The sequence below is a fragment of the Candoia aspera genome, chromosome 1 (genome assembly GCF_035149785.1).
Source record: "Candoia aspera isolate rCanAsp1 chromosome 1, rCanAsp1.hap2, whole genome shotgun sequence".
In the NCBI taxonomy this organism is placed as follows: Eukaryota; Metazoa; Chordata; class Lepidosauria; order Squamata; family Boidae; genus Candoia; species Candoia aspera.
In genome coordinates, this window is record NC_086153.1 from 103,175,930 (window position 1) to 103,188,815 (window position 12,886).

Consider the following 12,886-nt stretch of genomic DNA (forward strand, 5'->3'; position numbering starts at 1 on the left):
TTCTGCTTTACACTACTATGCAAATGTACAGAAAAAAGAGGAGGGGAAAAAAAGAAATGAACTGGATCTACTATTCTGGCATAGTTTATTTTCTATATGGCTATGGCTTCTTCACAAGCCTCTTCCTAAATCAGGTCTGCACAGCTGGACCCACAAAGCTGAAAGCAGCCATCACTGATGGTCTTTTCTGACTGAACAAACCAATTCATTTGAGTGCCATGAACCCATATTCCTTCCTAGCACACACCAGATAGGTTGGGACTGCAACTCCAGGAGTCCCCAGTCAACATGGGTATAGTCTCTTGGTCTCTGACAATTGTTTTTCATCCTCTTGTTTTGTAATCTTGGCAGGCAACCAAAACAGTAACTTTACTGAGCCTTGAAGGACCTCCTTAACACTTTGTACAGACCTGCAAAAGCAGAAACAGCCAGTGGAATCTGGTGTCTGTTGGCTTCTTAGATGGTTCAGTATCCTAGCATTTGACTGATCACATTGGTAAGGAGCAGGACATTCCTAAAATATATCACTATGATCTAGGTTGCACTGTATGGAAAGAATATATCTTATACCTTCTCTGGGGCATTAAGCCTACATGGCACTCCAATTTATACTGCTGAAGTGTAGAAATGTGCAACAGGAAAAACGTTGTGGAGGGATTCATACTTTAAAGTTCATACTTCATTCCTTTTGCAATTTTGTATTCATCTTTAAATAATTTGGGACTTGTCAATCTGGATTTCAGGTCTTAATTTGCATTTGGGAATAATTATTTCTAACTGGAAATCTTCACACATTCAGATGCCTGTTATTTCATCATTTTAAATGCAAATGGAAAACCCACTGAAAGAGAACTACTCCCTCTGTTTGATTTTGTGGAGATTTGTTCCCATTCCAGAAGCAAGATAATAGGGAAAACGGCCAATACACTTCTATGAAAGAGAACAATGTAGTGCTGAGGTAATATCCACCAATAGGAAAAATATTCAACTACCAGTGTCACAATTGCTAGGCTAATTTTTCATTTGGAACAAGTTGTGGAAAATCTGCCCAGCAACCATTGACACTGGATGGGAAATATTTTTCCAATTGGCAGAATATTGTTTCTTTGTGTAATCTCAAGGGCCATGTTTTTCCCAACACAGCAAGTCAAGATATGAAAATGTTAGGGAAGTTTCCTCCAGAGCTGCATGACCTGCTAAATACAGGCAATGCTTCAAAAGGTGGATTTGGAGAACATGAATGGTTGAGGTTGTCTTCAGCAAACCTCTGTCCACTTCAAATATGCCTGGTGCTTGTGCTGTCTTGCTCTACTTCCAAAGTACTGTTTCTTAATTCTACTGGAGCAAGCGATGCCAAGTGGTCTGTCTATGTCCTGTCCCAGGCCTGACATAGACAGTTAGATCTGTCCCCATTGTCATGGTCAGACCATACCCTGGTGGCCCTGAGATTCTCTTATGCCACTCCCCTCCGCAGGGAGGCAGGACACATTCGATTGGTCCGCCCCTGGTGACTGATGGACCCAGTAGGGTTTAAGAGGGAGCTGGGGGTTATACCCCGGTGATCTGCTGCACGGTCCAGCAGAGGCCCTAGCTGCAGCCTGGAATAGGGAGGCGGCCGGGGCCTTGGACAGGATTGCGCCTGTGTGGCCTCTCTTGTCTCATCGAACCCGGCACTCCCCATGATTTACGGAGGAGTTGAGGGTTTTGAAGAGGGTTAAGAGATGCCTAGAGTACCGCTGGAGGAAGACAAAGACTTAATTCGACCGAACACAGGTAAAAGCCGCCATTAAGGCCTACCTTGTGGTGATAAAAGCAGTGAAACATCAATATTTCTCCGCTCTTATTGCATCTGCAGAATGCCGCTCGACGGCCCTGTTTAAGATCACTCAATCCCTTTGGGGGAAGGTGGGTTCAGTGACCCACCTACAGGGCTGTGCAGAGGAATTTGCTGAGCATCTGTAGGACAAAATCGCTCGGATCTGCTCCAAGTTGGACTCCAGGCATGAGGCGTGGTCTGCAGAGATACCAGGGGAACAGGCTTACCCAGTTATCTGGGAGCAGTTTGATCCTGTTGGACCTGAGGAAGTGGAGAGGATCCTATAGACAGTAAATGCCACCACATGCCATCTAGACCCATGCCTCTCCTGGCTAGTAAAAGCAGGCCGGGAGGTGACATGTGGTTGGGTCCATGCGATGGTTAATGCATTCCGGCGACCTTTAAAAAAGTGTTGGTACGCCCCCTCCTCAAGAAGCCATCGCTGGACCCTACTGTTCTGGACAATTTTCGTCCAGTCTCCCACCTCCCCTTTCTGGGGAAGGTGGTTGAGAAAGTGGTGGCTTTGCAGCTCCAGAGGGTCCTGGAGGAAATGGATTATCTAGACCCCTTTCAGTCAGGTTTCAGGCCCAGTTATGGGACAGAAACGGCATTGGTCACACTTATGGATGATCTCTGGTGGGAGCAGGATGGAGGCAGTGCATCCAGCCTCGCTCTCCTTGATCTCTCAGCAGCCTTCGATACCATCGACCATGGTATCCTTTTGGGGTGGCTCAGGGAGTTGGGGGTGGGTGGCGTAGTCTTACACTGGTTCACCTCCTTCCTCCAGGGCCAATCCCAGTCGGTGTTGATAGGGGAGGAGAGATCGGCCCCACAGCCCCTTCTTTGTGTGGTGCCACAGGGATCAGTACTCTCCCCTCTCCTTTTTAACATCTACATGAAACTGCTGGGCGAGATCATCCATCACCATGGGATGAGGTATCATCACTATGCTATATGATGGAGTATATCTCCATCCCGGGTGAAGTAAGTGATGCCGTGACCACCCTCTCCGAGTGTCTGGGGACTGTGGGGGCCTGGATGGGGAACAACAGGCTTCAACTGAACCCTGGTAAGACCGAGTGGCTGTGGGTTAATGGTTCTTCTGTATCCAGGACATTAACATCTCTGGTTCTGGATGGGGTTGCACTGCCCCAGACAGACCCAGTGCATAACTTGGGGGTCCTCCTGGACTCACGGCTCCTGCTCGAGGAGCAGGTGGCAGCCGTGGCCAGGAGAGCCTTCGTGCAGCTACGTGCTGTGCACCAGTTACACCCCTTCCTGGACCAGGAGACCCTTCGAACAGTCACTCATGCCCTTGTTATCTCTCATATAGACTATTGCAATGCGCTCTACATGGGGCTACCCTTGAAAAGTATCCGGAAGCTCCAGCTGGTCCAGAATGCAGCTGTGCGAGCTGTTTTTGGTACCTCCAGAAGGGAGCATATAACACCTTTGCTACATGAGCTGCATTGGGTACCAGTTTGCTTCTGGGTCCAATTCAAGGTGTTGGTTATTACCTCTAAAGCCCTACATGGCATGGGGCCAGGTTACCTGAGGGACCACCTCTTCCCCATTACATCAACCCGTCCTGCCCGATCGTGCAGAGAGGGCATGCTACAGACCCCGTCTGTAAAAGAATTTCATCTGTCGGGGTCCAGGAAGTGGGCCTTCTCTGCAGTGGCACCCACCCTGTGGAACAGGCTGCCCCCAGAGGTGAGATTGGCTCCATCGCTCCTAGTCTTTCGGCGGAGTCTGAAGACCTGGTTCTGCCGCCTCACTTGGGGTGGAGAGGGGAATAGATCTACATGGGGATGGTTGCTATAGACCACTCCTCCCACACTTGGACTGTTTTAGATTCTTCACCAGTTGGATTCTTTATTTTTACTTTTATTTATATTTTTTTTTTACTGTATTTTACTCTTTGTATTTATCGTGATGGTTTTAATCAATTGTTTATCTAATTTATCCCTGCCCAGAGTCTTCTGAAGGGAGGAGATGGGCAAGGATAAATTAGATAAATGAATGAATGAATGAATGAATGAATGAATGAAAAATCTAAGTGGAGATGGAACACAATCACTAAGAGGTGCTATAGCGCCAGCCATCCCCAGGTGGAGCTGTTGCTCTCCCCCTCCCAAGCAAGGCGGCAGAACGAGGTCTTCAGTTTCTTTCGGAAGTCCGAGAGTGAGGAGACCCATCTCAACTCCAAGGGCGAGATATTCCAAAGGGTGGGCACCTCTGCAGAGAAGGCTCGCCTCCTGGACCCTGCTAGATGAAATTCCTTTACTGATGGGGTCCGTAGCATGCCCTCCCTGCCTGACCAGCTGAGGTGGATCAATGTTATGGGGATGAGATGGGTACCCTCAGGTACCCTGGTCCCATGCCATGTAGGGCTTTAAAGGTGATAACCAACACTTGAATTGGACCCAGAAGCAAACTGGTACCCAATGCAGCTTGCGTAACAGTGGTGTCACATGGCCTGATTTTACAGCACCAGTAACTGTCCATACAGCTGCATTCTGGACCAGCTGAAGCTTCCGAATTCAAGGGTAGCCCCATGTAAAGTGCATTGCAATAGTCTATACGGGAGACGACAAGGGCATGAGTGACTGTTTGGAGGGCATCTCGATCCAGGAATGGGCATAGCTGGCGCACCACCCGAAGATGTGCAAAGGCCCTCCTGGCCGCGGCTGCTACCTGCTCTTCAAGCAGGAGTTGCAAGTCCAGGAGGACCCCCAGGTTCTGCACTGGTTCCGAATGGGGCAGCGCCACCCCATCCAGAACCAAAGAAGACAACTTCCTGGAACCCGAGGGGCCATCAATCCACAGCCTCTCTGTCTTACCAGGGTTCAGTTGAAGCCTGTTGTTCCCCATCCAGATCCCCATAGCCCCCAGGCACTTGGAAAGATGGAGACCGCATCACTTACTTCACCTGGGATGGAGATATATAACTGAGTATCATCGGCATATTAATCGACAGATTATCTCACCCAGCAGTTTCATGTAGATGTTAAATAGGAGAGGAGAAAGTATCGAACCCTGGGGCACCCCACAGTGGAGGGGTCAAGGGCCGGATCTCTCATCTCCTATCACCACCGATTGGGAACGGCCCTGGAGGAAGGAGGTGAACCAGCGCAAAACTACACCACCCACCTCCAACTCCCTGAGCCTCCCCAAATGGATACCATGGTTGATGGTAACGAAAGCCGCTGGGAGGTCCAAGAGAGCCAGGATGGATGCACTCCCTCCATCCCGCTCCCGCCAGAGATCATCCCTAAGTGCGACCAATGCGGTCTCCATCCCATATCCTGGCCTGAAACCTGACTGAAAGGGGTCCAGATAATCCGTTTCCTCCAGAATTCTCTGGAGCTGCAACTAATAATTAGTAACAGTGCAATGCTGGATAGATAGATAGATAGATAGATAGATAGATAGATAGATAGATAGATAGATAGATGGATGGATGGATGGATGGATGGATGGATGGATGGATGGACGGACGGACGGACGGACAGACAGACAGACAGACAGACAGACAGACGGATAGACAGTCAGTCAGTCAGTCAGTCAGTCAGTCAGTCTTATTTTCAAAGATGTTTGCAAAAGATTACCACCTAAAATATGCCTACCTTGATGCAAACCCTTTTGAGTTGTCATATTTGATTGCATAAAGGAGAATTATCTATAAACCAAAGTTTGTTGTTGTTGTTTATTCATTTAGTCGCTTCCGACTCTTCGTGACTTCATGGACCAGCCCACGCCAGAGCTTCCTGTCAGTCGTCAACATCCCCAGCTCCCCCAGGGACGAGTCCGTCACCTCTAGAATATCATCCATCCACCTTGCCCTTGGTCGGCCCCTCTTCCTTTTGCCTTCCATTCTCCCTAGCATCAGCATCTTCTCCAGGGTGTCCTGTCTTCTCATTATGTGGCCAAAGTATTTCAGTTTTTCAGTTCATTGATGCCCAAAATGTCTATCTTTAATCTTGACATCTCACCAATAACCACATCCAATTTGCCCTGGCTCATAGATCTTACATTCCAGGTTCCAATGGTGTGTTGATCCTTAGAACATCGGATTCGCCGTTCACCACCAGCACCGTCGGCCGCTAGCCGTCCTTTCGGCTTTGAGCTAGCTGCGTCATCACGTCTGGGGCTAGTTGAGCTCATCCTCTGTTCCTCCCCAGTAGCATTTTGACCATCTTCTGACCTGGGGGTCTCATCTTCCGATGGTATACCGACATATCTCTGGTTGTACTGATCCATTGAGTTTTCACGGCAAGAATACTGGGGTGGGTTGCCATTACCTTCCCCAGGGATCGCATTTAGTCTGACCTCTCTGTCATGACCTTCCCGTCTTGGGTGGCCCTTCACGGTTTAGCTCATGGCATCATTGAGGTAATTCAATTCTCAACTTATCCATTAACTAACAGGGAAAGGGGGGAGAACAAGAGAGAGATTTTACATGAGCTTAAATAATTCAAATTTAGCCATAACTTAGACCCAGAGTTAGCATTCCTAGAAATAATGTAATTATTGTCATTATTGGTATTATTGAATTTATTCTCCTTCTTGAAAGCAGGGTGGTTGTTTGTGGGTTGGTTGTTTTTTTGTTTTTTGTTTTTTTGTTTATAAAATGTATTGCTCTCTTTCCTTCTCTTTTGTTTGTTTTTCCCTCTATAATAAAATAGGAGACAGTTACATATAAAACGTCAGTAAAGCTGACCTCAACAGAAAAATATTTCTTTGCAACCATTTGTAACAGCCAAAAAAGAAAATTCCCTGTTTTCTAGCAATTGCAAGATACAGGAAAATCTGTCAATATTCTGGAAGCATTGGTCTCATCCAGACTGGCTTTATTTGTCATCCACAAGATCATGACAATCGAAAAATAATGGCTGCATGGTATTGTAATGTTATCTGGTGCCATATGTGATTCCTATTGACTGTACTTTTCTACATGATCAGGAAACTTTGTGTTTCTCTCTTATTTTATTTTATTTTAAAATTTTATTTTTTTATTATTTTTTAAAAGTTTTATTTTATATTATTTTAATTTGTTTTGTTTCAGCAATCTCAGCCTATCGATAAATATCACTGGGATTGTATCCAGTTAGGGTCTCCCATACATTGAGAGTTTCTCTCAGTGAAAAATGAAAGAGGGGAATTCTCTGTCTTCTTGCGATCTTGAGAGAGTTGTGGGATCTCTTTAGCATGCTTTGGGGCACAGAGAAGAAGAGAAGAAAAAGTTCTCTGAGTGAAAACATATTTACATACAACACCAGACTTCAGTGATGACCTACTGTACATTGCATTATGATGTTACATCACCACCGTGGGATATTCTCTGAGGAAGGGAAAGATGCTATAATTAGGGAAAATGGCATTAAATTAGTAGCAGATAGGGAAACAATAGCACTTAACAGCTTTAAAGAATAGTGAATGTTTGCACACTTAGCCATGCGAATACTATGGAAAAATGCTTTCTCTTCTGAAAATGCTGCTTCTGATCCAAGATTGAAATAGGTAAACATTCTATGTAGCCACAGCTATAAAATGTATAATTAAATTACCTGTTGAACTTTATCGACATTTACATTTCTCTCCTCCTACTTTAAACAGCTGGCTGTCGCATAGAGGACTATTTTGAAACAAAGGCACCGGTATAATCTGTTTTAGTCTCTTTCTTGCTGGATTTATTCTACAAAGCTGTTAGCAGCATAGACTACAAAAAATTTCAAGCATGTCAAAAATGAGCATTTGTAAAGTTTTACTGATTTAACTGCGATGCATTAATTCCATACATAACCATCTTACTGAAACAGCTTGGTTTTGCCTGAAAGTTCAATTAAAACTTTTATCCCTTGTCCAAGATCATTTGCATTATATGTAAGCTACTTTGGTTTCAGAAGAACTTCCTTCTAAGAAAGTGCCGATCACAGCTACAGCTGTTAAAATGGTCTTGGTGGTGACTGTAAATTGTCAAACAAAGTTAAATCTTCATTTCCTTCTCTGGGAATTGCTGGGGAGAAAAGGCCTCCTATCTAATTGGCCTTGGCAGTGTAACAGCAGACCTGTGTAACAGGTCTGACAATATTTCATTAGACCCTTGTCATTGGTAATTCAATTTGTCTTGGAATGTAATTTTATGTTTAAAAATGCTATTGGAAAGGGATGAGGAACAGCTTGCGCATCATCATACATAACAGTATTGTAGCACAAGTATATAACCCACAATATGCAGATCTACTCTTATGCCCCTTTCTCTCCTGATTTTAATCTAGGATGTAGATATATCTCTCACAAACATCATTTTATTGATAAAATTAGAACCAGAGTAGCTATGCCATTGTAGATATTATCTTAAAGTCTTTACAATAAAGAAGAACGGCAAAGAAACAGCACACTATAGGCACACATGACTTAGGAGTTGGTATAAAACTAGCTAAAAAGATGAAGTACAAATCAGGAACTAATTATTCCTCTGAATTCATGAATGGGCTTTAGGCCTCAGCCTCAGTTCTCCCACTTGCAATTTGGAGGTTTGGAGGGGATAATAAGATGAATTTATTTTGCAAATTTATAGGGTAGTTGTGAAGAATTCAGCAGATCAGGCATGTGATGTGTATTGAATAGCTGAAGTGTTATACAAATGTTAAGTATTCCTGTCACCCAGAGGGTAAGAGCCACTGTTTGAATCTCAATCCTGCCATCAACTCATTACATAAATCAAGTTCAGCACCAACATTCCTTTTTGCAACATCCAGCATAGTCATGTTAATCCCCATCTTGCCTGTGTGTGGACAAGGGGTGTGTACATCCTCAACAATCTGCTTTCGTTAAATGTCAATATCATTAAGATATTTTTAAGAGAAAAAAATGATAGATCATGTGGGGATTGAAAATACACACACACACACACATACACTGTACACACACACACATATATATAAATACATATACATACACATATACATGTATACAGTACATACAGACATACATAAGGTGATTATAGACTCTCCACCTTTTGTTAACCTTTGCAAAAAATACTGCACTCCCAGGAACTCCATGCTTTTTACAGAGAGAGTTCTTCCCTTCTTTGGCACATCCACAAACTTTTTTTTTTAATAGCTAAGGACAAACTTTAGCCAGACTTTTCTTGCAGCCACTACTTATCCTGCCTTGTATTCTCTGGGCTCTGAAAGGAATTTGTGGTGGGATTTCATATATATATCTCCAGCTGAATCTAGACATGAATGTTTAAAAAATCCTGGGCAAGTGTGCAAAAAATAAGGGAAATTGATTTTGACACATTGAAATATCTTTCCTCCAGAATATTTATTTTTTCCAATGGGATTTTATTTTCTTATGGGTGTTTTGGGGCCTTTTTTGTTTTTCAACTTTTTCTTTCAGAAAAGGATTTTCTTTCCTGATATGCTCAATACTTTTCAGGCTTTCCTCCATTTAGGCAGTAATTTTAGAGACTGTTTATATTTACGACCATGGCTTTACTAATCTAACTTGGAGGTAAATCCCACATATAGCAATGAAGCTTACTTTTCAGTAAATATGATTAGGATCAAGTTGGTAACTTGCACATTTCTTTATACCTTAGAAACCACAACATGGCACTACATTTTTCTGGATCAACATGTAATGCAGATTAAGAAATTGCTTGCTCATGTTCAAAATAAGCTCACTCATGTTAATGTGTTGCTTTGTGAGCTGGTGGATGCAACAAATTCTGTTTAAGGAAATACTTTTTCCCCGCAGAATCAGGGAAATAAATCTTTTGGCCATGACCTTTTAAACTGAAGTTTGTAAAAGGCTAAAGAGAAGTTGATTCTCATTTTATTAATAAAATAAAATAAATCTCTTTCTCTGTAAGAGAAGGCCCTAAATGGCTTTTGTCTTCAGTACAAATTAAGAGGAGCTCCTTTTGATTCCACTGAATGGTTTTGTGTACAGCTTGATCCAGATTTAGATGCAAGCAACAGGGTTGGCAAAAGTGGACTTCCATACTCATCTGTCCATGTAACAGGGCATCTTGTTAAGTAAGGTTGGCTAATTCAGGAGAAAAGGGTCTTCCCTCCAAATCAAAAGGAGGCATTTTGCACGAGAAGAGTGCCATTCATGGAAAAGGCCTCTCCTCAATTTATCAAGGATCTTCTCTCTCAGCCCTTTCCTCAAAGACAATAGGCCAGGTTCCCCTGTCTTTTCTGTAGCCTTTAGAAGGGTGGAAAAGCTGCCAGAGGGAGAAGGTGCTAAGGAAGTCTGCTCCAACACATTTTCAATAATTAGATTCATTAAATGTATACCCTGCCCTTCAGTTTATCTAACATTCAAGACTGCTTACAGTGATAAAAAACACAAATTACAAAACGTAAGAATAAAAAACAACCATTTAAAATGTTATTTAGCAATTTATCCAGTTTCATTTATTTCTGGCCATAATATAAATACATAATTGAAAAATTCATTTATTTCTAACTGGTTTTGATAACTATACATACATAGATATATAAATACAAGTATTTTATTCTACAGTACTTATAACCCACTTTGATCCCAGATAACTCTGGCTGGCATTCAGAATCAGGATGCTCCATATTTTTAAACGGGAACATCCTCCTGCCACTTAATTTATTGTGAGCCAAATTTAAATTAACATCTGCAAAGAAGAAACGGAGATAACAATATTGGGCCTTAGCATATAGTTACATTTTTCTTTTTCTTTTTTTGTAAATTCCATATTATGTCTGCATAATAACCAGAATCCAAAGTTTTTAATGTGTTCACACATGATACTAAGCCATAATATGGTTTGGATTTGGCTTAGGATGTTATGTAGGTCAAGCCATTGTGATTCGTAAAACAAGGTTTAGGGATAGTATTTATTTGTTTGTTTGTTTGTTCTTCAAATTTCTATCACCACCCATCTCTCCCAAATGGGGACTCTGGGTGGGTTACAATAAAATCAGAATTAAAACATATAAATTACAATATAAATAGACCTATAAATAAAAATAAAATAGATATAAAATCCAAGCAGTGGAGATCTTATTTGTTGGGGAGAGATCTATGATATTAGCCACCCCCAAGTATGTTAGAAGAATGTAGATGGTTCTAATTTATTAAATAAATTGTGGTTAAATAAACCGTGGCTTTGCATGAAGTGTTATCCAGACTACTATACCCTGTTCTGTTAAGGAACATTTTCTTATATATAGTGTAATTGTGCTTTAGAGCTTTCTATCATTTTGAATGTGGGGAGCTCTAGCTCTTGATGCTGCAACCCACAGTGCTGTACTGTCTGGGGATACCATTCAACAACAAGGGAGTCCAAGGTGTCTCCCCTGCATTACATTAACATGAATAAAACAGTAGAATTGCATGAATTTCTGTGTGTGTGTTGGAGGTCCTAAATCAAGGGAAAAGCAACATTTGATAGTGTTGTATGGCATATCAAGGGTGGACAGGGCTGGGAATATTTTGGGACAGGTTTCAGCAGTTGTGGTCTTGGCACCATAAGCATTTTGTACTTTAAAACTCACCAAAGCTTCCAAAAATGCCAAGGAAAAAGAAGTTCACACCTTTGGTCTCGTCTACTCTGGGCTGACTCTGGGGTCATTTCAATGTATCTGGAGAACGCTGGGTTGGGAAAAGGAAATGATATCATAACAGATTTACTATCGACATTATGGGAATAACTGGGTAGGCACCATAAAAGGTTATTAAGCTGAAAGCGCAATCATCCTACCCCACCTATTGACTATTTCCTGACTTATTCCCATAGAGAAAGTAATGGGAAATGTATGTAATTTATACTCTTGTCTCTAGTTTGTGTACACTCCTCTTAACCTCTATTTTATTACCTCTTTCCTATAAAAGTTTGACCAGTTCTTGCTTTTGCTGCAATCTCAAATCACTTACTATACATTAAATGGTGCTGTAGAGGAATACTATCTGAACTCAGCATGAAGTCTTAAAGTAAATAGTTTGAAGACTACAACCTTGATCACTGGAAAAAAAAGGCAGGTGACTTGAGAAATCTCAGATGAACATCACTCTGTGGTTGAGGTCCAGATGTCATTATTCTCTTCTTCCACAGCATCTCATCTTTTCTGTGACACATCACAAAGGAGTTGATGATTTCTGAGTGTACACAGTAAAACTTCTACAATATTCACATGGAAAATTCCAAGACCAGCACAGCTCCTGCACATTTGGATCTCTTCAGAATGTTTCATTACCCCCAAAATATATACCCCAATTTTTAAGATCTGTATTTGTTTTTTTAAAAAAAAGTCCTGTAAGATGTTATAGATAGCCTTGCATTTCCCCACTTACAAAGATCAGTAGAATGATCCAGCTGCTTACGATTATCATAACTAATTAATTGTAACTAAGAACAATAAACAAAGTCTTTCTGATGTTAAACCTATATGTGGAAAAGAATCAAAACAAAATGAAATAAATAGCTGAACTATTTCAAACAGTTAGACACTGGCTCATCATCGCTGTTCATACCATGAGCATAGTTCACAAAATGGCAACTGGAACAGGGTCTGGAGTCCAAGGGGGTTTGAGGTTGTTTGGCATTTCTGCTTTGTTTGGTTTCTTTTTATCCTGTGTTTGTGTGGACAGAGGGTAGGCTGGCTGCTTGCCATCTTGCAGAGGACAGGGGCTGGTGGCATCACACCTACCAGCCCTTGCAAAGTCCAGGAGCCTTGGGACCCCTGACACTGCCAGCCGCCTAGAGGCCTAGCAAAGCAGACCTAGGATCAGAGGCCAGCTTGGTGGTGGAGGCGGAGCCTGGGCAGCCATAGCTCAGCAAAGGCAAAGGCCATGGAGGCCAAATAGCTGCTGCTTTGCTGGGGGTCAGAGGCTGGCCTGGGTCTGCAGTGGTGCATATGGGCGGGAGGCAGCCTGTTAGCCATGGTGGCCATTTCTCTGCCAGCCGCAAACCTGAGGGAGGGGAGGTGGGGTGAGAGTTGTCATCTGTGAGTTATTACCGGCAGCCAATGTCCTGGTCCTGGCCAACATACACACACAGAGAGATAAAACCATAAC